Genomic DNA, 26,512 nt, shown 5'->3' on the forward strand with positions numbered 1-26,512 from the left:
CAGATAAATGGGTAGTTCATGGAAAAGGTGCTTGGGCATCCGCGCTGTGGCTGCAGGTTCCAGTCTCACTGGAGTCTCTACTTTCTGCAAGGGTCGATCTCTAGGTTAAAAGGGTTCTTTCTGGATTCTAAACCACGAATCAATTAATTAGTCACTACTAAGACTGCTAACGAATCCATGGATACACAAGAGGGAGGGAAGGCAAACGGCATCCACGAAGGCTATTACGAGTTTATTAATTGAACTTTTGAAAATTGGAAAATTGAATACAAGGGCAGGAAGGATTAGGACATAAAAGGTCGCGTTTTTTGGTCTTGAATCTTGATACTGCCTCATTCATTTGCTAAGTAATCAAATAAACCTCTCACTGTAGCAGTTAACGTTTTCCATCTTAGAAGGATTAAGAATGTTGTTTCAGTCAGTAGGATTTGCCACTAGCTATATTTCAAATAGAACCATTCATAATGATATTTGCAGTCATTTAATTAACGTGCCTTACTAGTTCGTATTTGTAACCTCCTATTCCCTTCTCACAGTAACATATCACATCGCCCTGTCAAAGAAAAAGAGCACAAGTGATTCTGTTCCAGAACTCTCTCTCTCTCTCTTTCACCAGAGTAATAAAAGGGCAGGGTCCATCAATCCCCAGAATTCCTATCGGAATATGTATATATATATGAGTAAAGCATAGGTGATTAAACATTATGTGATTGTGATTCGTGCTTGATAGGTTTTTCCGTTTTTTTTGTGTTTTTTTTAACAGTTCTGAACCCATAAATGTGTTGGGCATGATTGATTTACGAAGAATTCACACCTGGATAATGTGTTTTCCATGAAAAAATGATATTTGGAGCCTCAAAATTTTACAAAGATTTTGGACCATTGTTTTTTCTAACCTTATAAAATCTCAATCGAACACTTCAAGAGCTGATCCCTATAAAATCAAGTACATAGATCACATCTGTACAGTCAGAATTTAAAAAAAAACCAAAAAAAAAACCTGAAAAAACCCATCAAGCACGTATCACAGGCACCTATGCTCTACTCATATATATATATATATATATCACCAGAACTTAATAAGCTCAAATGTCATGAACATCATGCACTAGATCTAATTTCTCTCAAGACCAGTTATGGATTCAACTTTTTCAGAATTTACCCAACTAATTAAATTAAATTAAAATCAAAACAAAACCAACAAAACCCAACGCTTCCTTTCACGGTGGAACCAAATTAAAATTGTTGTTTTACCAGCTTTAGCATATAGCATATGTGAAGACTAATTCGTTTTGGTTTGGCGAATTAATAGGACAGATCCAACCCTCAGCAAGAACAATACATTAGCGATAATGGCATGACAGCAATTTACCGGGACTTTTAATGTTGAAGAGAATTTGCTACAGCACACGTGCAATATATAGCGCTGATGAGAACAAGATTAAATTTAAAGAAACTGGTAGAAGCAAATAAACAAGTGCAGAGAGACCTCTAAATGTTGAAGCTTTCAGGAACATAATGAAGAGGATCTGTGCAAGCTCTAGTTTTTTAATCCGGTAGAGCTGTTCCGCGCTCAAGATTGTTTTTGATCTCTGCTGTGTATTTGCCAAAGGCTCTTTCTATCTTCTTATTGAAATGCTCATTCCTGTCATTGATCGAATCAATATCCTTCTCTTCATGGAACTTCCGCCTACGGCTAAACGCATTCCTTTTCTCTTCCCTGTCCTTAAGCTCCTTGACCATGTCGTCAATCTTCTCATCAGAGGTTTTTGGAACCTGCATCACAAGCAGCAGCAGAATGAGATAAATTAAGCTTCCTCTCAAGCCATCCAATCACAAGCAAGCATTTGGCCATGCATACCTTTCCATATTGAAGACTGGAGGCATTGCGATAGAACTCTGGATCAGCTTCTCTTAATTTCTTATATTCATCCATATCAACTTCTATGTTCTTTGTCCGCTTGCGTTTTCTGATTGAACACTGATCAGAAATAGATGATTTTAGGAGAAACAGACCCCATTAGCGCTAGTCAGAAACAATAAACACAGGTTACATCACAATTAATGAAATCAAAAGACCCAGATGTTCAGTTAGTGCTACACCCCAGATATCCCGCTGATTAAGGGGACGTTCGGTTGGATCATTCAGAATCGCTTTCTCAGGGGAACCTGATAAAGCAAATTCTAATAGCCTGAAATCTCATGTTCAACCGAACATGAGATTCTAGGCAACCCATGATTTCGAATCAGAATGATTTGAAATCACTGCAAATCATTCTGATTATAAATCCCATCCAGTTGAGGCACCCGAACGTACCCTAGGTTTCCTTTAATAGGAAGACAAAGATATTGTAAACATGAATGCCATAATCAGTGTTTCTTTATCATCTCTGCAGTTAGTCTCTCTCTCTCTCTCTCTCTCTCTCTCTCTCTCTCTCTCTCTCTCTCTCTCTCTCTCTGGTGCAAATTCAAGGCTGAGGGAACACATTTTCTAGGAGACAAAATGTGGTTGGCAGTGGGAGATATTTAATGTTGAAATCTTCAACCCAAACGATAGCCATGTCCCATCCTGCTCCCTTCCCTTACAGCCCTACTCCAAAAATAACCAAAAGATGCAGTGACTTCTTACCTGTCCAGCATCTACATTGTAAAAGGTCCCCATACAAACTTTTTCACGGGTATTAAACAAATAATCTCCCTTGTGCCACTACTGTAAAATCACACAGCTCACGTGAGGACAGGGGAAACACAAGAACACGCACACACAGAAACACAGTTTTATAGTGGTTCGGTCTAAACCATGACCTACTTCCACTGTAGGAAACCTCTCCCTTTCTTTGGCTTTCACGCACAAGAGAGGAGGCCCCTCCCTTGCTTATATAGATTCTCAAGAGGTACGAGGAGAGTTCCAAATGCATCCAGATTCCATGTGCAGTTCATGCTTTGTACATCCACCTAGGCAAGAGTCTTGATTAGGACTTAACAATCCAGCATTAGACCTATCCTCTACAGCATGTGGGTCCACCTTGGCTTTAACGTGTGGACCTATGTGAGGACCCAAAACACGTTTTGGATCTGGATCTGTCTTAACACATCCCCTCAAGCTAATCTCCCACAGATTAAGCCTGTTTCTGAAATAATAGAATTTTGGTCCCCGGAAGAGCCATGGTGAGGATGTCGGCTATCTAATCTTAGGACCGTATAAACCGAACTTCAATGTCACCATGCACAACCTTCTCTCTAACAAAGTGATAGTCAATTTTCTGGCATGAAATACATGATTGGCTGTCAGACATGTAGCCCCTAAATTATCACACCAAAGAAATGGAGAGATGGTTTGAAACCCAGATCCTTCAAAAGTTGATTAGCCACATCAGTTCAGAAGCTGCCCCAGCAATGGCCTTGTACTCAGCTTCCTTACTAGACCTAGCAACAGTGTTACTTGAAAGAACTCTACGAAAGGAGATTAGACCCTAAGAAGGTGACGTTGAAAGGAAATGTGTTACTCCGAAGATGTTCACTAAATCACAAAAAATGGATACTCAAAAGAGTTCCACCAAAATACCAAATGAACACACAAAGAACCACAAATGGGTTCACTCACAAACACCCACTAAAGGGGAAAGAACAAAGGATAAAATAATAATTTTATTGATCACAACTCATGCAAGAAGCATACAAATGAGAAGGGGATTCAGCCCTATTTATAAAAATACAAAACAAAGTCTCCAAAAGAGACGTTGGGAGAGACCCCAACGGCTCCAAATAGAGCCATTGGGTACTCTCCAATGTCTCTTGACTTTAATCAACATTGTTGACTTTTAACTAAAAGAAAAAGTAAAAGTAAAACTAAAACTAAAACTAACCTAGTTAGGTATTAACCGAGTTATTGTTTACACACACACACACACACATATATATATATATATATACACAAATTCATTGTACATATATTTACATTTTTAACACCCCTCAAACTTACGGTTGGATAACCAAAAGTTTATCCAAGAGAAAGTGAAATCTAGGAGCAACGAGAGGTTTAGTCAAGAAGTCCGCCAATTGATATTCTAAAGTAACATAGGTTAGATCGATACTGTCACGTAGGTATTCCTCTCCTACATAATGACAGTCCATCTCAATGTGTTTGGTTTGTTCGTGAAAGGTCCGATTGCTGGTAACGTAGATGAAACTTTTATTGTCACAACAAAGTCGTGATGCTCTTTTACTCTGAATGCCCATGTCAGCCAAGAATCTTCTTATTCAAACTACCTCCATAGTGGTTGTAGTCATAACTCGGTATTCTGCTTCAATTGAAAAGAGAAAAACTTTCTACTGCTTCTTATATCGCTATAAAATCAACGACTCACCTAAAACACACAAAAACCAGTGGTTGAGTGTTTTGGATTACTCTTCCAGTCACCATCAGTATAAGCAATTAAATCTAAGGATGAAGAAGCAGATACGAAACGTCCTCGAAAAATAAAAGTTTTGACATATCTAATAATACACAACACTGTTCCCATATGGACAGTGGTGAGAGCAGGATAAAATTGGTTCGTTGTGTGAACTGCATGTGCAATGCCAGGTCTCATAATTGAGAGATGTGACAGTGACCTAATAAGTTGTCTGTATGGTGTTGGATTTTCAAGTGGTTCTCTATCATCAATCTTCATTTTGACAATGACAACGTCGAGAGTGTAACCTTTTTATCATCCAAGATACCAGACCTGACAATAATATGTAAGGCAAATTTAGATTGAGTCAGAAGATAATATCTAGAAGAATAAACAACTTTTATACCAAGAAAATATTTTAAAAACCTCAAATCAATCATTTCAAAATGTGTTTTGAGAAGCCTTTTAATGTTCAACTCCCTATTTATCACTTTCTGTGATGATCGTATTATCCACGTAGAGAAAGATAATAATACTTATATCAGAAATCTTAACAAACAAAGTTGTGTCAATCAGACAAGAATCCAACATCAAACATAACTTGATTAAACCTGTCGTACCAAGTCTTTGGTGTTTGCTTAAAGCCATATAGGGTGTTGGATTTTCAAGTGGTTCTCTATCATCAATCTTCATTTTGACAATGACAACTTCGAGAGTGTAACATTTTTATCATCCAAGATACCAGACCTGACAATAATATGTAAGGCAAATTTAGATTGAGTCAGAAGATAATATCTAGAAGAATAAACAACTTTTATACCAAGAAAATATTTTAAAAACCTCAAATCAATCATTTCAAAATGTGTTTTGAGAAGCCTTTTAATGTTCAACTCCCTATTTATCACTTTCTGTGATGATCGTATTATCCACGTAGAGAAAGATAATAATACTTATATCAGAAATCTTAACAAACAAAGTTGTGCCAATCAGACAAGAATCCAACATCAAGCATAACTTGATTAAACATGTCGTACCAAGTCTTTGGTGTTTGCTTAAAGCCATATAGGGCCTTATCTAAACAAAGAGTCTTTCCTTTAAGAATAACTATACCAAACGGTGTTTTCATATAGACTTCTTCAACCAAGTTTTTATTAAGAAAGACATTATTAGTGTCCTAAACCGAGCCTTCGAAATGGGGCATATGCAGTGCAGAGCTCTACTGAGTGAAAAATGCATCGAGTGTAGGAACGTGCGGTATGCGTTGGCTTGATCGGTGATGCGCGGTGATAGCACCACACGCGATAATCAATGATATCGGCGTTAGTGCATCGTTGTGTGGCAGCTCAAACATAGAGCCTTGTTTGATTAAGCAGTGTCAGCGGATTAGAGGATGTGGCCTTTGGAGATTTGGTTAAGGACCTCTCGGCTTGCAAGAGTTTCCCACGTGTAGCGGTTGGACGCACGAGAATGCGTGTGGGTTAGGGCTAATTCCCCCAGTTATCACATTAGGTGATTCCAATCGAGTATGGTGACTCGAGGCTAGGCGAGCGAATGCCTAGGCGCCGGCGAATGAGTCTGGGTGGTGTTCTTCGCTATGACGTTCAATCATCAACTGGTCTTCGAACTGGGGGCCGCAAGGTCTTGTTCCTTCAATGGCGAGGTTTTGCTGTAGCGTGCGCACGGAGTTGCAATACTCTCCATGGCACGCAAGGCTAAGGCAAGTTTATGCCCATTTTGAAAGTGATAGTTTGTATGAGACGGTTATGCACTAAGCAGCATGGACTACAAGGAATGCGCATTTGGAAATGTGCTTGATTAGCTTCTGCTAGGCAGTTGCGCACGGGATGGGGCGCAAGGCCAATGAAAATGATTCAACACATGAAAAGGTGTTGGTACACGGCCTTTGGCCGTTAGACTGGCTAGATTGGGCAGCTTGGCGCATCGCAATTTTGCGAAGCATTCTATGCCCGTGACAGAGCGATAGAAAGGCTTGCGGCAGTAAGGAAGTACTGTCGCGCCATACTGGCTTATTGAAAAAGTAAGCCCATGACAAATTGGTATCAGAGCAGAAAGATTCATGAAGACCTTGTTGTTCATTGTGTGTGACACTGAAGAAGACAATGATGGTTTATCTTGGTTATGCAAATTTTGCGCAACCGAAGTATTGTTGACCGAGCATAGAAGCAAAATGTTGGCAGGATGGTACGGGTCATCTTGTCGATGATAAGCAAAAGTGTAAGGTTGCTATTCAGTTGGCTAAGAGAACGTAGATAAGTCAAAGATTCCTACCAGTTGTGCATTAGGCTCACAGGTGGAGCATGACGTTTGCCTTGTGCATGCAGAGAATGCATGTTGGATTCGGCTGGATAGATTTGCACCTTTGGGTATGGGAGACTCAACTAAACTTTTAGATTATCTTCCAAGATTGTGGGTTAGCGGAGTGCCCATATTGAGCAGAATGCTCACTGTTTTGGTTCCTTGAGTTGGCAGATCCTCTAATGAATTGTATGTGCGGAAAAAGTTGTCATTCGTGGCTCGTCAATTCCTACGAGAAATTTTGCTGACTCTGAGAGAGAGTTACAGCATGCTGGCTCCGGGAGGGGAATTGCAACATTGGGCCAAAGGTGCTCATTTAAGAACGAGTTCCTAGGAAGACTCTTTGAAGGACCACTTTGGGGTGATACGCAAGGAGTCCGCCACTTGAGGACTAGTGGATTGTTGGAAAATCGCAAGTTGGTGCTTAAAGGAGTTGAATCCCCTGTGGCACGCATTGGTGGTCGTCTTTCTCTATGAGGACCACGAAGGGCTTCGAATTGCCCTTGCTAGGGTTGGAAGGCACCCTAGCCATGAGCATAAAGACAACAGGTTTGTCGTGCGGGCGAGGATGACCTGCTTATGTTTGGGACTGCACTGGGGTCCCACGAGCAAATGATGCTCGATGTTGATGGAGCGAAAGACCGCTGTCTAAGTGATCGAAAGCGTGTTAAGGAATGAGACTTTGCGTGTTAAAGGTTGTGGTGATTGTGGATGAAAACCATAACAAGTTGAATAGGGTAAAGAAAAGAAGTAAATCAAAGATGAATCTAAAGGAAAATTGGCATATCAGTTAAGACTGTGTTCTTACTTGCACCGACATTGTCGATGACGACAATGGTCTGGGTAGGGGGGAATGTTCCGGACCGAGCCTTCGAAATGGGGCATATGCAGTGCGGAGCTCTACTGAGTGAAAAACGCATCGTGTAGGAACGTGCGGTATGCGTTGGCTTGATCGGTGACCTGCGGTGATAGCCCCACACGCGATAACCAATGATATCGGCATTAGTGCATCGCTATGTGGCGACTCAAACGTAGAGCCTTGTTTGATTAAGCAATGCTTAAGCAGATCAAAGGATATTGCCTTTGGAGATTTGGTTAAGGACCTCTCGACTTGCAAGAGTTTCCCACGTGTAGCGGTTGGACGCACGGGGGTGCATGTGGGTTAGGGCTAATTCTCCCATAGATAACATTAGGTGATTTCAACCGAATATGGGGACTCGGGGCTAGGCAAGTGAATGCCTAGGCGCCGGCGAATGAGTCTGAGTGGTGTTCTTTGCTATGGTGTTCAATCATCAACTGGTCATCAGACTGGAGGCCACAAGGTCTTATTCATTCAGTAGCAAGGTTTTGCTATAGCGTGCGCATGGAGTTGCAATACTCTCTATAGCACGCAAGGCTAAGGCAAGTTTGTGCCCCTTTCAGAAGTGATAGTTGGTATGGAACGGCTATACACTAAGCGGCATGGACTACATGGAATGCGCATTTGGAAATGCGCTTGATCAACTTCCGCTAGGCAGCTGCACACAGGGTAGTGCACAGGGCCAATGAAAATGATTCAGCACATGGAAAGGTGTTGGTATGCGGCCTTTGACCGTTAGGCTGGTCATATTGGGCAGTTTGGCGCATCGCGAGTTTGCGAAGCATTCTATGCCCGTGAGAGAGTGATAGAAAGGCTTGCGGCGGTAAGGAAGGACCGTCACGCCGCACTGGCTTATTGAAAAAGTAAGCTCGTGACACTTAGCATCCATTTGATATATATAAATATATATGTCATCTCTTAAGAGAGGCAAGGGCTACCAAGGTACTAACCAGAGTTACCAGTCGAGGAAGCGGGAGCGGAAAGCGATACGGGAAGCGGGAAGCGAGGCACTTTCAAAAATTTAGGAAGCGGGAAAGCGTGGGACCACTTAGAAGAAAATTCTGAACCGTCTCGAAATCGACCTAGAAAGCGAACCGAAAGCGAAGGGGAAGCAAAAAAAAATGAAAAAAATGGAGAAGCGAAGGGGAAGCGTGCTTCCCATTTATGGGAAGCGCGTTTCCCATAAAAAGGAAACGTGCTTCCCATAAAAGGGAAGTGCGCTTCCCAAAAAAGGGGGACGCTTCGGAAGCGCGACGTTTCGCGCTTCCGAAGCGCGCAACGGGGAAGGGTGCTTCCCCTTTTGCCTAGGCACTTCCTTTAGGACTTCAGTCAAGAGACCGATAGGAACATGATACTTCACAGCAGAAAAGAGTCTTGGATTTAATGTTACATCATGAGACCTGGTTATCATATAATGGGTTCAGATGAGACCGAGATTAATTATATGACTTCCTTCTATAGGATCATTACTGGACGCAATGGGAGGCTCGATATGGGACTTTATCGGAGACGAAACTGGGCTAACATCAGAGACGCATTGGGGCAGCCTGCTCAATCTGCATCAAAATACGCTACCAACGTGAGACTGATAGACTTCTTAATATGAAGACCATAATTTAGGGTCCCATTGAGATATCTCAGAATACGTTTTACATGTGTTCAATGATCAAGAATGGGCTCATCCATAAATTGACAGGCGTTATTCACAACAAAAGCAATGTCTGGCCAAGTGAACGTGGCATATTGCAAAGCTCCAACTATACTTCGGTACTAAGTAGGATTTTCTAATAATTCTCCAGTGAACCTTGAAAGGGAAACATTAGGAGCTGCAAGGGTGACAACACTTTTGGAGTCTATCATACCTTGAGCAAGAGATCTGTAATATATTTTCGCTTGGTCAAGACAATGCTTTATGAGTCTTGGAACACTTCAATGCCCAAAAAAATAATGTAGTGGGCCTAAGTCTTTGATGGAAAACCCTCCTAAAGGCACGAATAATATTTTTGACTTCCTGATATAAACTCCCTGTTACAATTATGTCATCCACATACATCAAAATATACATCTTTATTTCTTTCTCATGATGGATGAACAAGGATGAATCTGCATGAGACTCAACAAAATTTAGTCACTCTAAGTATAAACCATGCATGGGGAACTTGTTTTAAACCATATAGTCCGACTGAGTTTACATATATAATCAGGATAGTATTTGTCCTTGAAACCTGAAGGTTGCATCATATAGACTTCATTCAAAAAACCATAGAAGGCATTGTTAATGTCTAACTAGTGGATCTGCCAACCACTGTTGACTGCAATAGAAAGAACAATTCTGACAAACGTGAGTTTAATGCCTAGACTAAAAGTCTCAAAATAATCAACACCCTCCTGTTGACTATACGCCTTGGCAACTAACCAAGCCTTATACCCGACAATGGACCCATTAGCATGCCGTTTTATTTTATATATCCATTTAAACAAAGGACCAAGTTTGATTTCTATTAAGAGTATTTATCTAATCCTCCATGGCGTGTTGCCATTTTGATTCCAAAATGGCTTGGTTGAAGTCATGAGGTTTTTTTCTTCCTGTAGGACTTCAGTCAAGAGACCGATAGGAACATGATACTTCACAGCAGAAAAGAGTCTTGGATTTAATGTTCCATCACCAGACCTGGTTATCATATGATGGGTTCAAATGAGACTGAGATTAATTATATGACTTCCTTCTATAGGATGATTACTGGATGCAATGGGAGGCTCAATATGGGACTTTACCGGAGACGAAACTGGGCTAACATCAGAGACCAGATTATCTTGGTTTTGGTGTTCAGGTTCTTGAGAAAGAGCACAACGAGAACCAGGTAGTATGACACATTATGGGTTTTTAGGAGAATCACTACTATGGACGTCCAAAGATGTTTGAGTCTGGTTAGGTGTCTTAACCCGCAGGGCATGATTTTTATTATTTGATCCATAATGTCAAAGCTTGGATTCATAAAAAATAACATGTCTCGAAATAAGATCATAACAAACATAACCTTTGTAGTCGGTCCCATATCCAACAAACACACAAGCTTTAGATCTCTGTAATAATTTGGAATTGACATATGACCTCAAATAAGGATAACACATGCACCCAAAAAATTTTAGATGCTCGTACCCTGGCACACGATTTAATAACAATTTATACGGAGACTTATCACCCAAGTTTGGACTCGGAAGACGATTAATCAAGTAAAAAACTGTACGAAATGCATCAACCCAAAATTTGGCATCCAAACAGGCATGTACCAAGAGACTCATTCATGTCTCACGAACATGTCCAAGCTTACGCTCAACAATACCGTTTTGTTAAGGAGTGCAAGAAAAAAAGCCATTTCTTTATCTCATGCTTATTCAAAAAATCAGAGAAAGCACCATTAACAAATTATCTACCTTCATCAGTATGAAAAATCATAATTTTCTTTTCAACTATAGCTTTAAAATTCTCAAAGCATGATAAAGCATTTGATTTTCTACATGAGGGGGAAATTTAGAACGCAAATTATACACCAGAAGTAAGTAATAAATGTTAGAAAGTGGCTTTGAATACATTAGGTTCAATAATGAACCCATACACATGCACATGAAGTGCGAATAAACCCATTAAAGGGAACAACACAAGCACATAATGTGCTAACACATAAACCCACACAAGGGGCAAAAATATGACATAAAGTCATAAGTTGAATATTATTGAAGAAGAGGAAGAAGAGGGTAAAAACCCCTTACAATGGAGCAAGAGCTCCTCCCAATCTTAGGAAATACAAAGAGGAAATCCCCTATTTATAAGCACAAAAAGGAGCCACCTTGGGGCTCCCAAAGGAGATGTTGGAGAGCCCCCAACGGTCACATTTGTGACCGTTGGGGGCTCCCAACGTCTCTATTGGGAGACCCCCAATGGTTTATAAAAACAAAAAATAAAAAAATAAAAACAGAAAATTTAAAGGGAAAATTACAATGTCAAATTACAAAAATACCCTTGAGGGTATTTTAGGAGGATAAAATATATATATTTATATATTTATATATATAAATAGAGATACGTATACATATATATGTATACGTATCTTTTTATATATATATATATATATATGTACATTTAAGGATTATATTTCAAAATATGTGTACGACTACACATATTTTAACACCCCCCCTCAATCTTTGCGGGGAAACGAAAAGATTGAAAAAAGGGGAAGACTCCAAGAGGCTTCGGTAAGGATGCAATTGAAACTTGAAAATGCCTTCCTCCAATTGTCTTCTAAAGGGAACACATTTCCCGAACCATTCAGGGTACTTCTCTTTGTCCTATCTCCAAGATCCTGTGGAATAACAACAAAGAACAAGTAAAAAATATCTTTGCACTTTACTGAAATGGAACATTCCTAACAAGGTGCAAAATTTATGCATAATAGGATAATTACTCTAGAAAAGAAAACCAAAAATTAAAAAGAAACAAATATCATGTTAAAGAGTGAGCGGAAACGAATTGCAAGAATGCATAATGCATTCATAAGGTCCAACATTGGACACACACAACCCCATAATGGGAAATAACAAAAAAGTTCACTAAAGGACACCACAATAAGCCTACGAAGAGGCATAAGCTACATATGCTTTATTGAATGATGGCCCAAAATGCCATAATGAGCATATGCATATACTATCAAAATGAATTAACGCTTAAAAAATCATCAATGAACATGCTCCAAACATACTTTAGTCAAAATGAACACAAGAGTCCAAAAAGTTTTAAATGAACATGGATACTAATGTCCAAAGGCATGTCGAATATTTTCTTCAATAAGAGAGGCTTTATAAAGGTATATTTAACATGCATAGATCAACAATAGAGTTTTTCACATCTTTAGGAAGAAGATTTATGTCAAACAAATGTCATAAATATGAAGCATGATTTGACTAAATATGTTAAAGCATCCACCCAAGATTCAAAAAAGAATATCATTTGAGACAAAAGACTTATTTTGCATATCAAATACAAAAGTCGTCGAAGAACTGTAAGCACTTAATATATAGATTAAATGCTAAAATATCAATTTTAAAAACATATCATAGATATGATTCACTTGTATAAAAAAAACACAATAAATTTTGTAATTTTCAAAAATAGTTTATCCACTATAAGCAACTACTTCATTAGTCCTCCAAAACCCGTAAATCAAGTGTATAAGCTACTAGATCAAGAATATAAATATAATGTCATTAAAGGCCAAATGACACACACCAATGTGTGTAAAAATACCTCTTGTCTACATATAATAATACTTGAAATGAGTGCATCAACGAAAAGAACAAGAGAATACACGCCAACATGGACAAAAAACATCTCTTGTCTACGTAAAAATACACTCAAGATCAAGTATGTTCATCAACTAGAACAAGAGTATTAAGCCAATCATGGGCTAAAAACACAATACATCTCTTGTCTACATAAAATGACACTTGAATTGAGTGAAAGAAGCCAACCATGGGCATATAACTCAGCGACTAGAACAAGGACACAAATGCCAACATGGACTAAAGATCACACACCATGGTGTAAATCAACGTGCCTTGTCTACATATGATAACACTCAAGACAAGTGTGTTTAGCTACTAGAACAAGAGAAACAAAGCCAACAAAGGACTATCAACACACAAAGGTGTAATAAAATTTTTGTCTACATATGATGACACTTAGATAAGAGTTATAAAAGGAGAAAGACTTTTGAGGTAATAAAACTTGTAATAACAAACATATATATAAATCAAACCTTGAATCAATAGAACAATATTCTTCAAAAAGAATACCCATAAAAATAACATTTTGGAATAAACTATGTAAAAGTATCTTCAACAAGATACAACAACCGATAGAACAATATTCTTGAAAATAAATGTGTGAACATACGCACACCAAGAACATATGGAACACTTGTGCACAAAAGCACGAAATCACAAATATGCAAATGCACTCATAATTTTTCATAAACAATAAAAGGTTGGGCAATAATCCCTAAAACCTTGATTTTAATATACCTTAAAACATTTTAAGGTTTCAAACATCATATATCTATCACATTTATATATAAATAAGAGCATCCATAAGATCAATGGCCAACATCAAACTAGTGACACACTCATATACCAAATCATTCTAGAGTCCCAAGGTGCCCATAACTCACCTCAACCACCATCTATAATATGGTAAGTGGACAATCTAAAGTGACATAACAACGAGTGACACACTCATAATTAGAGATCATATACCAAATCATTCTAGAGTCCCAAGGTGCCCATAACTCACCTCAACCACCATCTATAATATGGCAAGTGGACAATCTAAAATGATATAACACAAGGTGCTCATAACTCACCTCAAATATCTCTAATATAACAATAGGGCCATAAAAGAATTGATGCATCATATAACTTGTGATGGATAAGATAAGTACCATAAAAAAACTTTTTCAAAGAACATAATGACATAAAGAAATCATCTTGGGATAATCAAGAAAAGAAAATCAAGCTTTTAACAAAGAAATCACAAGAACCGTAATGATTCGCAAGGAGAGCTTTAACACAATACCCAAGAAAAGATATTCAAAAATACTTGAAAATTTATAGAATTGGGATTAAATCCCATACAACAAGTTTTAATATTCTTTGATTGAGATATGCGGAAACGTACAAAGTGCTATAAGCACTTACAATGTTTTATAATGATTCAACAAAAGAATCAATATCTAAATTCATTACACTTTCACCAAAAGAAATGTGCACAAAAGCTCCACAATGTAAAAATGTCTACGAAGAGACAATACGTATATGAGTACAAATACTTTAAAAAAGATGTGCACGAAGGCACTCTCACAACACTTGAACAAAGAATACGCAAAAAGCGTAATAATATCAAACATGCATGTATTTCATAAAAGATGCAAATGCTTGAAACTCTCAAGCTTCAATTATGCAATTTTATGCTTGATAAATGCAATTTAAAAGAAGACCATATTATGGCCAATGTAGGCATCCTTAGAGATACAATCAAGAGGTTTTGAAATCTTGTGTGAAAAATACAAACCAACAAGTTTGTAAAGTTGCATCAATAAATTTAATGAAATCTTTTATACCAAAAAGATGTAATAGATACACTATGCATTCTATATAGTGTGAGAAATTCTTTTAAAAGATCTTTTACAACGGTTTGAACAACCTATTTATCACAAACAATGTTTCAAAAAACCTTTAAATAAACCAAAATCATTGAAACATCTTTAGGAGTTCTCATAAATAGTTATTATTAACTAGAACTACTTAGGATTCATAACAAGGATTTAGATGTGAGAGATTCTTATACAAGAATTATATCAAGATTTTTCCAAAAAATGCACTAAAATCCATAAACAAGAGAGGAACTCAAAACAAATTAGACTTTATATGAGATTAAAGAGTTTTTAAACAAAGATCATTAATCTAGCAAGAAATCGTATTTAAAAAGTTAACTTATAGGTTAATCACGAAAATCTTTATGAAAAATCATAAATCTCACATAATTGAAAATCAATTTTGCAAAACATAAATTACTATTATATGTGATGAGAAATCAATAACTATATAACCAAGAATTATATATTTGAACAATAAACAAATTTACCAAATTTAAAAGTAGATATTTTAAAATATACAAACACGCAAAATGTGAAAGGAAATGATTCAACTATCAAAAACACTAAATGTGCAAGAAAAATAGTTTCATAATGCATAATATGTTAAGAAAAGAGATACATACCGAAGCCTTCTAAAAAAAGAGAGTAACAACGAATATTTCACCATTTCTTGAGCACCACGCTTTCCGTTGCACCAAGAGACAACCCCATCATAATCGGGCTTTGATACCATGTTAGAAAGTGGCTTTGAATACATTAGGTTCAATAATGAACCCATACACATGCACATGAAGTGCGAATAAACCCATTAAAGGGAACAACACAAGCACATAATGTGCTAACACATAAACCCACACAAGGGGCAAAAATATGACATAAAGTCATAAGTTTAATATTATTGAAGAAGAGGAAAAAGAGGGTAAAAACCCCTTACAATGGAGCAAGAGCTCCTCCCAATCTTAGGAAATACAAAGGAGAAATCCCCTATTTATAAGCACAAAAAGGAGCCACCTTGGGGGCTCCCAAAGGAGACGTTGGAGAGCCCCCAACGTCTCTATTGGGAGACCCCCAATGGTTTATAAAAACAAAAAATAAAAAAATAAAAACAGAAAATTTAAAGGGAAAATTACAATGCATATTCCAATTGGAATATGCGTAAAATGTCAAATTACAAGAATACCCTTGAGGGTATTTTAGGAAGATAATATATATATATATATATATATATATATATATATTTATATATATAAATAGAGATACGTATACATATATATATATATGTATACGTATCTCTCTCTCTCTCTCTCTCTCTCTCTCTCTCTCTATATATATATATATATATATATATATAAATATATATATGTACATTTAAGGATTATATTTCAAAATATATGTGTACGAGTACACATATTTTAACAATAAATGTATCCTTCTCTTAAAGGAGAAAAAGTGGGACCCCAAAGGTCGGCCATGCACAAATTCTAATGGTGAACTAACAAAAAATTCAGCATTTTCAAACAAAAGTTTATGAATTTTGTTCACAATGCAACTAGAACATAACTGGTCATCACATGCTATTAGACCACTCCGACCAAGCATATTTAAAGTTCTAAAATTAACATGACCCAAATGACAATGCTAGACATCCTTAGAAAACTTATAAGAGACTCAGGCAAAATTAACTTCACCGAAGGCAACATCATGATTCTTCTTTCCACTGTGTGGGCGGCTTGGTTAGGGTTGCGGTCCTCCTCAACTCGAACCTATTAGTTCCTCTGATCCTTAACATAAAAATTGTCAACATCAAATTCAATGACACAATTATTGTCTCGAGTAAACTTGGTAACAGATAGAATATTTTTCTTTATGATAGGAACATCAAGCATATCTAAAAGAGTAAACTGATTTTCATGAGAAGATAGAGAAATATTACCTATATTTGCAATCGGCAAAATTTGCACCATTACCTACCATAATCCCGTCCCGACCTTGATATTCTTATTTGTTCACCATACTTTGATTGTCGGTTGCCACATAGTGTGACTCCTGTGTCTAGGTACCACGAGTTGTCCTGCATACTATTTAAGGCTATAGTTGCAAAGGCTTTTGGGTGACATAGCGAGTACGAGTAGTGTATTCCTTCGACCACAAAATTGGCACACTACCTGGCCATCCCTTTGACTACCATCGCATTGGGACACCTTAGTTGACCCTAATTTTCTCTTGTGCCAATGTTTTGATAATTCTAAAAGGGGTTAAACCGATTGAAAATCGAGTGCAACTATTGCCATAATATTTTTGTTCAAGTAAAATGAAAGTATGAGTCGTGTGGCATGTTCTTAATTGCAAGATATTTAATATTTTGCATTGTTCTTGTGAGATATGCATGCAATATTAACTATGATTCTATATTAGTTCATGTTTGATGATGTCTTATGCGACTCATAGAGACATAAATGCTTCATATGTGATTTTATGGTTGTATATTGTGCAATTCATCATTGTTTCATGTGATATGATTTTTTTAGAATTATTGCTATTTTTTCATTTTTCTTGATTTTTTTAGATTTTTTGAAGAAATTTTATGAAAAATTTAGGATACGTTTACGATACGATATGATACAATATGGTGGTACTTTGGGCCCAACCAATATGGGTAACAATACGATACTTACAACCTTAGTTAAAATGACCAGCTCCTCTTCCACGATCACCATGGCCACCACGCCCTCTCTGAGAGAAGAAGGTTGTCATGAACATCTCAGCTTGCTATGGAGGTTTTTTACTCAACATTTGCAGTCTCTTCTCTTAATTGAGTAAGAGATCAAAATTTTCACTGAACTTGGGAAACTTCTTAAGAGCAGAGGTAGTAACCGTAGTGATGAAACTCTCGTACTCTTGAGTCAAATCATTTAAAGTATATTGAACCAGATATCCATCAAAAATTGGTTCCTCGATAGCACACAGGGAGTCCGCAAGGAACTTGATATGATTAAGATATTCCAACATATTCTTGTCCTTTTTAACGTTTTGAAGATCACATTTTAATTGGAGAACTCTGAGACTTGAGTAAGATGAATAGGATTGTTCTAATGCAATCCATGTGCCCCAAGCAAAGGGAATTCAAATAATCTTCCCCAAAACAGCTTCAATGACAGCGGCTTTGATCCAACTCAACGCAAGTTGGTCTGCCCGCTTCCAAATAGCAAACACAGGATTAATTTTAAGTTGCTCACCTTCTATCACATATTGACATGGCGTCGGGAACGATTCATCCACATATTTGATGAGATCCTTGATGTACATGACAGACTATTTAAGAGCGCCACAGTAAGTAGTTTTGGTCTAACTTGATGGACATCAATGAAGAAAACACATTCCATTGAATGGCCGAATTGGAAACCAAGGAGGACAAGCTTGACGCCATAGGCACAACTAGCACACAAACTTGAGGGAGCCAACAGGCACTGATACCATGTAAAATCGCATAGCTCATGTGAGGACATGAAAAACACAACACGCACACAGAAACACAGTTTTATTGTGGTTCGGTCTAAACTATGACCTACATCCAATGTAGGAAACCTCTCCCTCTTTTTGGCATTCACACCCAAGGGAGGAGGCATCTCCCTTATATAGATTCTCAAGAGGTACATGAAGAGGAGAGTTCCAAATACATCCAAACTCCTTACACAACAGGAGTTCATCCCTTGTACATCCACCTAGGTAAAAGTCCCGATTAGGACTTAACAATCCAGCATTAAACCTATCCTCTACAGCATGTGGGTCCACCTTGGCTTTAACGTGTGGACCTATGTGAGGACCCAAAACACGTTAAGGATCTGGACCACGGTCTGGATCTGGATAAGGTTCTGTCTTCACAACTACATCATCCAAGACTTAAGCACTCACACCCTTGATGATGTCATATCCTGTGGCATGTGAAATAATATTTTATTTTGACTTCCTTATTGCTTATGCTGTCAAATCACCGGTGATACCATTATATACATGGTTGTCAAATACCCGTGGAGAGGCACATTACAGTACATGTATGCTCCTAGCTGGAATCTTATTGCACTCCCACCAACAACACCATCAACATATCTGCAGACTGCAGCCGATCTTACGCTCTCAACACTCCACTTAGCAAAAATAAGATCTGGAACAGAGGAATCATGCAAATTATCTAGTCAAAGCGCCTGCAAACATGAACATATTTGGATCTCTAAAATTGCTGCACGCCAGATGTGAAGCAAGAATAAATATCTTTCAAAAGTAGCCCTTCCAGATACTCCCCCATTCTGAAGTAACCAACCAAGCAAATGGGACCCCTGGAGGTTCAACATAGGAAAGGTAATCCATTAGTAAGACAACCAAAGCAAAGCTCTTCCATGATATTACATCTATTTTGCTAGGACAAAGTCTCTAAGCCCATCAATAATCGTTACAAGTTCTAACAAATCAAATAAACTCAGGATATCAACAAACTGACTTCCAAATCTTTTGACCAGTGGTAAACCCACTTATTAAGGATCTTTACAAAAACTTAAAATTCCTTGTCTTAAACAGAATATATATTTTCATCAGGAAAGAAATGTTTGCTTGCCCTGTCCTAACTCCAAATTTTGGTTCAACTGTCCAGGAAGCTGAATGCCATTTTTACATAAACTTGTAAGACAAAGGGGCCACTGGCTATCCTTGGCCACCACATGCTGCAATGCCCATTGAACAAAATCTTCTCATTTTCATTGGCCAAATCCTATAAAATAGAGCATAACTATCTGCAATTTACAAGAGGCACATACCAAGATTTTTGAAGAGCCCACAACTTTGTCCAGATTTTCTATTCATTTGTGAGTTCCACTTTCTTAAGTGTATAATAGTAGATAGGCCTGTTGGAAAGGAGCACAGAAGTTAGTGTTACCAGGATACTACTTAAGGGTAAGCATTTGGCTGCCCAAGATATTATGTTGTCCACCTCAACTCACTGGAACTTTCCACAGCATTTGCAGAAACAAGTATGAGACACCTGATGAGCAGCTTGCACACAGGTTTCAATTCAAAAATAAACGTTCAGCATCCTTTCCATTTCTGGATCCACTTAATAGTTAAGGGGAGTATTTGGTGGCTTTTAGCTTCGTGACTAATCACAGGCTATGATCCAGAGTGAAGTCTCCAAACCTTCTTAGGTCTCCACCATCATTCTGATTTGAAAGAGAATGTATTCCATACTAATTACCGGATTCCAACATGCCTAGCTCTCTGAACTGAATTGATTCTTGGAAAAGTGCTAAATGGTGGCACCACGATATTAGAAAAACGAAAATCAATTTCACTTTCATCAGACACTTGATGTTTTGTCTATTCCAAACTTGATTATACAACAGGTGCTCATTTCCCATGTGTTTCATTATGATAAAAAAATTAAGCCAACAGGAATCTAATAAACAAATTAACGGATTCAATAGAATGTTATAAGAAACCAAAGAAATTTACTCTAAACAACATAAACAAATACTTCAACAAAAACAGTAGACTTGGTGGCAATTAAAAAAGGGGGAAAGGAAGTGAGAACAGTACCATCCCATCCAAAAGGTGCAGGCTCTTTTTCCCATTTCTTATATTTTGCCTCTGCCATCTCTTGTGTATCCAGCATATATGATTTTGAAATATCTAGATTATTGGCATCTAGCAGTTTTCCCAATTTTTTCTTCCTCTCCTCCAACCATTTTTGTTTGGAAATGCCCCTTGACTCAGGTGGTGCTTCCAACCTCTTCTTTTCTGCTAATATGTCACTCTGATTGGACTTCCTTGCCTCATTCTGCAAATGGAAAAGCATACTGAGATACAAGTAATCCACTTAAAGGAGAAAACATACAAGAGCAACCTTCAAGTCACAATATTAACCAAATATCTCTTTTTCTGTTAAATGAATTTTGGGATTCACCATCTTAAGCCTCAACTCAAACAACTTTTTCTGCCTTCCTGTGAGGGTTGAGGGATCTACTCCTGCATCCTGAGAAACGTGGTCATCACTGGCATCATCATCTGCTTGGCTCACAGCTGGTTCAGGAGGAGCCCCAAGCTGATCAAGAGCAATATCCACATGATTTCCAGTTAATCCATCAGTGTTGGAGACAACATCCCTGCTATTTTCTCCTTTTTCTGCAGAAAATCCATGTAAAACACATAAATTTTCAGCAATTATTTAAATAAAGATTTATGTTTTGAATATGGATTTTTATTTATTTAAATATGCATGTGAGTTAGAATTAATTGTGTACATTAATTCAAAATTTAATTCCAAGTGAATTGAAATTTTAACTAAAGTTAAAATGGAATTCAAATTTAACTCAGGGTTAATTTCATGTAAAATAGAATTAAAATAAAATTTATCATGAATTTGGGTTTGGATTTAATTTCAATTAGGTTTGGATTTAATTTCAATTAGATTTGGATTTAGTGTGTGGGTTTGGATTCAAATTAGGTTTAGAAACTAATTGGGTCCGGATTAGGTATGAAATCCAAAACCTAAAATGGATCCAAGATCCAAATTGAAAATTTTGGAATTTATTAAAATTAATAATAACACATTAATTTAATTAATGTGGAAGGTCAATCCAAGAGGGTGGGATGTCCCCCTAGGTGAGCCCACACCTCTTGGCTGAAATTTGGTTTCCTAAAATCAAATCCACTTGGAAAAAAAAGAGAAAAGGTAAGAAAGTCAAAACTTACCAATTTGGAATCAAGACTTGGGAAAGGAAGCCTTGAGTCCAAATTGGATGCCAAGTGGCAACCAAGCAAGGAGGGAACCTATATGGGACGTCCCTACCTACTTGGGAATAAAGAAAAAAAAAATATCAAACAAAGAAAAAAAGAAGAAAAGAAGAAAAAAAAATATAGAAACTTTTGAATTCCAACTTGTGTTGGATTTTTGGAAAGAGGAAGGAAGGGGACAGGTCGACCAGCCATCTTTCCTTAGCTAATTGGGCTGCTAAGGCAAGCCCAAGATCTTGCCTTAGCTAGACCCAAACCCTATTAAAAAAGAGGGGGGTGTCCCACCCTATTCCTTTCTCTTTATCAAACATCAATCTCTCTTTCTCTCTCCCTTAGCCTCTCTTCTTCTTCAAGCTTTGGAGGAAGGTCCAGCAGCCATTAGAGCTGCTACAAAGTGCTACATCAAGGGAAGAAGGCTTGTGATCCGTTCAGAAGAGTTATTGAGGTAGGTACCTCTATCGTATAGGCTTGAAAAGAGATTTCAGGAACGTAGAGAATGCAATATTGAGTTCTAAAGTGATCCATGGTGGATCAGTCATAGAACCAGCATAAGAGAGGTTCAAAATGTTTATAATGGACATGCCTCGTACCTAAGGGTTTCAAAAATACGATTGAAAAAATCATGTAATCTTGTAGAATAGATGCAAATTGGTTTCAAAAATGTATATTTACTGATTTGTGTACATGTTGAAAATCAATTTTATTAAATCCTACGTTTGTGAATGAAAAACATGTTTTTCCAAAAACATTTTGAGATCTTGGCAAAAACATGTAATGAGTTATGATTTAGTATATGTATAGATTTATTTTCCATGTTACAACATGATGTTTGCTTTATTATGTATGTATCATGCTTAGAAATCCATGATAGATGTGTTTGTATGAGTGCTTTTATGTATAGAACGAAATCTAAAAATTTACTACATGTTTGTATTTTTTAGAAAAATCATAATGCTCAAACGATTCGGTGTCTGACAAAACCCTTTTATGAGGGTTGTATAGACATGTACATGGTGTCCCAGTAAATAGGTCTTGATCAGAAAGTCATTCGTTCGTTTGAGGGTTGTAGCTTCTGCAACATAAGCTAGGGAATCTGACCCGTGAGCAGAACTTCTCCAATAAATCAGTTTTATAGATTTTTCGGCTTGTTTTTTGATATGTGTCGTGAGACAACTTGTAAAATCCATGAAAAATAATTGAAAATTTATAAGTCTTGCCTGTAAGTACCAGAACTTCATCCCAGATGGTGAAATTCTGTTAACTGCAGAAAATCAGGACATGTCCAATCTCATGACAGGGGTATGATGTAGAATATTTTTAAAAATAAGGGTATGGAGTTTTGCAGCAAGAGTGGACTCTAGTGAAAGCTAACAAATAAGGCTATTATCAGAAAAATGGATAAAATTATAAGCCTTCATAAAGGGTGTTGAATCATTGTTTTTTCTAGGAACAAAATTCTACACCTGTATAATTCGATAGAAAAACCAGTTTCGGTCCAGGAATTTCTACAGTAAAAATATAATAGATTTTTTGGATCCGTCAATTGGAGATGTTAGGGGACACATGTAATTGTCACTTGGAATTTTTGACAGATCTGCAGTGCTCTGTGTACAACATAGCAGAGCCTGGAACAGAAGTGTATTTTCTGTTAATTAATGTTTTTATGCATGGAATATGAACCGATGCTATGAGATACATATTATGCTTACATGAATGTTATGAATGTGTAATTTCCTTTGGCTACCAACCTAGCCTTATATCTTTCCAATGAACCATCACTCTTAGTTTTTACTTTAAAAACCCATCTACATCCAATGGGTTTCTTGCCATTGGGAGGATCAATGATTTCCCAAGTTTGCGTCCTTTTAAGAGCATTAAGTTCTAGTTTCATAGCTTCATTCCAATGAGCATATTGTTTAGCATCATTGTAATGAGATGGTTCATGAAAGGAGTGAAGAGCAAGTAGGCATGCTCGAAAGTTATGTCTAAATTTGAGCAAGACTATGTTCCGCATATGTTAGCTAGAGCGATTTTGAATGTGTGTTAACCTCCACTCCAACACTCCAACGCATTTATCTTTCATAAAATTTCTAGAACGCTAGTATTTCCCTTGTTACAGCTCAAATGAAATACCATTCTATGAGATCAAGAATTTTGCTTTGTGAATAACACAAATTGCAGATGCAGATTGCCAAAAGGGGAAAAATGCAGGCTTAAGCATTAACTAGAAATCCTAGCTCCTCCTTTTCTCCAGAATGTGGATGCTATGAGCTAGAAAAAAATACCAATTTCATCAAACTCTCAATTTCAAAACCAAGAGTGCCCTTAAAAAAAGGATAAAAAATTAACAAGAAATGGAACGCTAGTCACTAATATTGACTATTGAGATGCCTTCTACCAATTCTTGCAAACTCTTACAATTTAGTGCAAACCAGCTTCAGTCTAGTGAAGCTATGATCATGAACATATGTGCACCTGCAACCTCTAACGATGATGCATAACAAGCATCAATCAACACACTATAGCCAACAGCACAATTTCTTGTAGGATAGTATATAAAATATGTATCCAAGATTATATAATAACCATATTTGGACCATTATTAATTCATTGAGCTAATAAGGAGCCTTATAAAACAGGACTATGTTAAATGAACTGAAACTGGTCTTCGATGTCACTAAACACAGAATAATAAAACCGTACAGACCCGGCCGTTGGAAGGCCACAAGGGAGCTCAAACAAATCGAACTCTAAGATTGATGACATCTTCTAAAAGAGACAAAAAGCCCTCAACAAATCTTAATCCAAGACAAGGAAAAAAGGCACCCACTCCACGTCTCCTCTCTACAAGAAGATAGACACTATCAAATGAAAGATGTGTGGATAAGGCCCTAAAAACCAAGAAACTCATCAACTGCATCCCATTGGGATCTCAAGGCTTCTAAATGTTTTTTGATGACAAATGCGAGAATGGGCAAGTTAGGCATTGTAAAATTTCATAATTAGCTCAAATTAACGGTGGACTTTAAATGGTTTTGATGACAAATGCGAGCAAGGAATACATTGTTCTCATTTTCCAGTGACAGCATAGTGCAGTATTGTGCAAAAGAAGCACGCGTTAGAACCATATGTACGCCACCATAATAAAGCAACCAGCCATGACATGACGAGTCTAGATTTATTAACCATGACAATTGAGAGAAAAAGTTTCTGTTTCAATGTCGACACCAACAGACTGAAAGATGATCCCGCCAAGAAACAAAGAAAACACGATACCGGCTTGTAATCTCAAACTATTTCCCTTGTTTCAAGCGTCAATCATATTCTTCTTTACACATATTTCATGGCATTTCTAAGAAATTAGGGAAAACGTCATAAAAAATCGTAATTAAAAAAATCAGAACAATCACATATAAACAGATAATCTGGGGTTTCTAAGGTGAACTAAATTTCTTCTATGTCGAATAATTGGGATTGATAACATGTTAATAATAATGATAAGAATAAGAAGAGGAATAGTAAGAAGAGTAAGACAAATCGACGATAAGGAAAACCTAATATCCTGATGCAAAGAGAAGATGGGGAGAAAGAAAAACCTAATCGCTCTCTCTCCTGGCGCTGTTTGGCTTCGGCGATGATTCTGAAGCAGAATTCGACGCACTCGTGGTAGGGATTCGAAGCGTTTCTGCAGTCAGGGTGCACCCGCCCCTCTTCTGCCATCACCACGGCTCGGCCGGCCTCCCTCGTTTCTTCTTCTTCTTCTTCTTCTTCTTCTTCTTCTTCTTCTTCTTCTTCTTCTTCTTCTTCTTCTTCTTCTTCTTCCTTTTTTATCCTTTCCCTTTTTCGGTGGAAGCCAGGAGATGGGTCCTGTTTGGATGCATTTAAGTTTTATTGTTAATAAACGATAAACATAAATAACATTTATAAAGATATAGTAAAAATAAACAAAAAGTTTGTTTATGGCTGTAAAAGCATTTTTCCGAAAAAGTGCACACCGTCCTCCATTTCCAACAGCTGAGGTCGAGGCCATAGACGTGGAAGAGAAGGAATCCGACGGCCAACACAGTTTCCCGGCAAGAGTGCGCCGGTTTCCGGTAGTAGAAGAGGAAGGAGAAAGTAAAGGGTGAGAGGGAGGAATACGGGTGGAAAAAGAGGAGGTCGTGAGAGAGTTTTGATCGGTCATGGCAGAGAAAGAGAAAGAGGGAGAAAACGAAGGGCAGGTGGAAATTGACATGTACCTGTCCTGTCAGAGCAGTTCTCGACGGTCGTTTGGTCCACAGCTCCGGCAGCGGTTGTTATGGTGGTGGTGAGTTTGTGGGTAAGGAGGGCAGGGGAAAGGAAAGAGGCAACGCCACGGAGATCGATACAGAAAGGAAAAGGGAAAAGGTCCGCTAAATAGAAATATAGCATATATTTTCAGAACAAATTTACCATCAGTCATAGAATGTTTGCAAACCCGCGATGCATCAAGGACACGTATCAACATGTTTTCACGTGCTGAATAATTTTCGTTGGTCCTAAGCATCACCTTGTGCACAGCTAACTAGCGAAAGCTCATCAAGCTAATTTTCAAATATGCATTTCATATTCATGCCGCTTAATGCATTGTCCTATACAAGTTATCACTTTCGAAAGTGGCACAAACTTTGCATTAGCCTTACATGCCATGAAGCATTTTGTAGCTACATGCACACGATATAGCAAAACCTCACCATCGAAAGAACGAGACCTTGCGGCCCTCAGTTCAAAGACCAATTGATGATTAAACACCATAGCGAAAAGCATCACCCATACTCATTCACCGACATCTAGACATTCACTTGCCTAGCCCTGAGTCACCATACTCGATTTAAACTACTTAAGGTGATTCCTGAAAGAATTAGCCATAACCCACACGCACCCTCGTGCATCCGACTGCTATGCGTGTGATGTCTCTTGCAAGCCGAAAGGTCTTT

At 37.7% G+C, this 26,512-nt stretch overlaps 1 pseudogene across 1 annotated transcript; it reads right to left on the reverse strand.

Moving 5' to 3' along the window:
- Positions 1–1,276: 1,276 nt before the first annotated feature.
- On the reverse strand, positions 1,277–25,922 carry LOC149812559 (pre-mRNA-splicing factor SYF2-like; annotated as a pseudogene). Its single transcript, XR_016428493.1, has 6 exons — positions 25,796–25,922; positions 25,154–25,424; positions 20,728–20,945; positions 20,361–20,601; positions 1,862–1,981; positions 1,277–1,776 (listed from the first exon to the last, which is right to left on the reverse strand). The product of XR_016428493.1 is annotated as a pre-mRNA-splicing factor SYF2-like (transcript).
- Between the last annotated feature and the right edge of the window lie 590 nt (positions 25,923–26,512).

The sequence above is a fragment of the Nuphar pumila genome, chromosome 17 (assembly GCF_984573655.1).
Source record: "Nuphar pumila chromosome 17, dmNupPumi1.hap1.1, whole genome shotgun sequence".
Taxonomy (NCBI): Eukaryota; Viridiplantae; Streptophyta; class Magnoliopsida; order Nymphaeales; family Nymphaeaceae; genus Nuphar; species Nuphar pumila.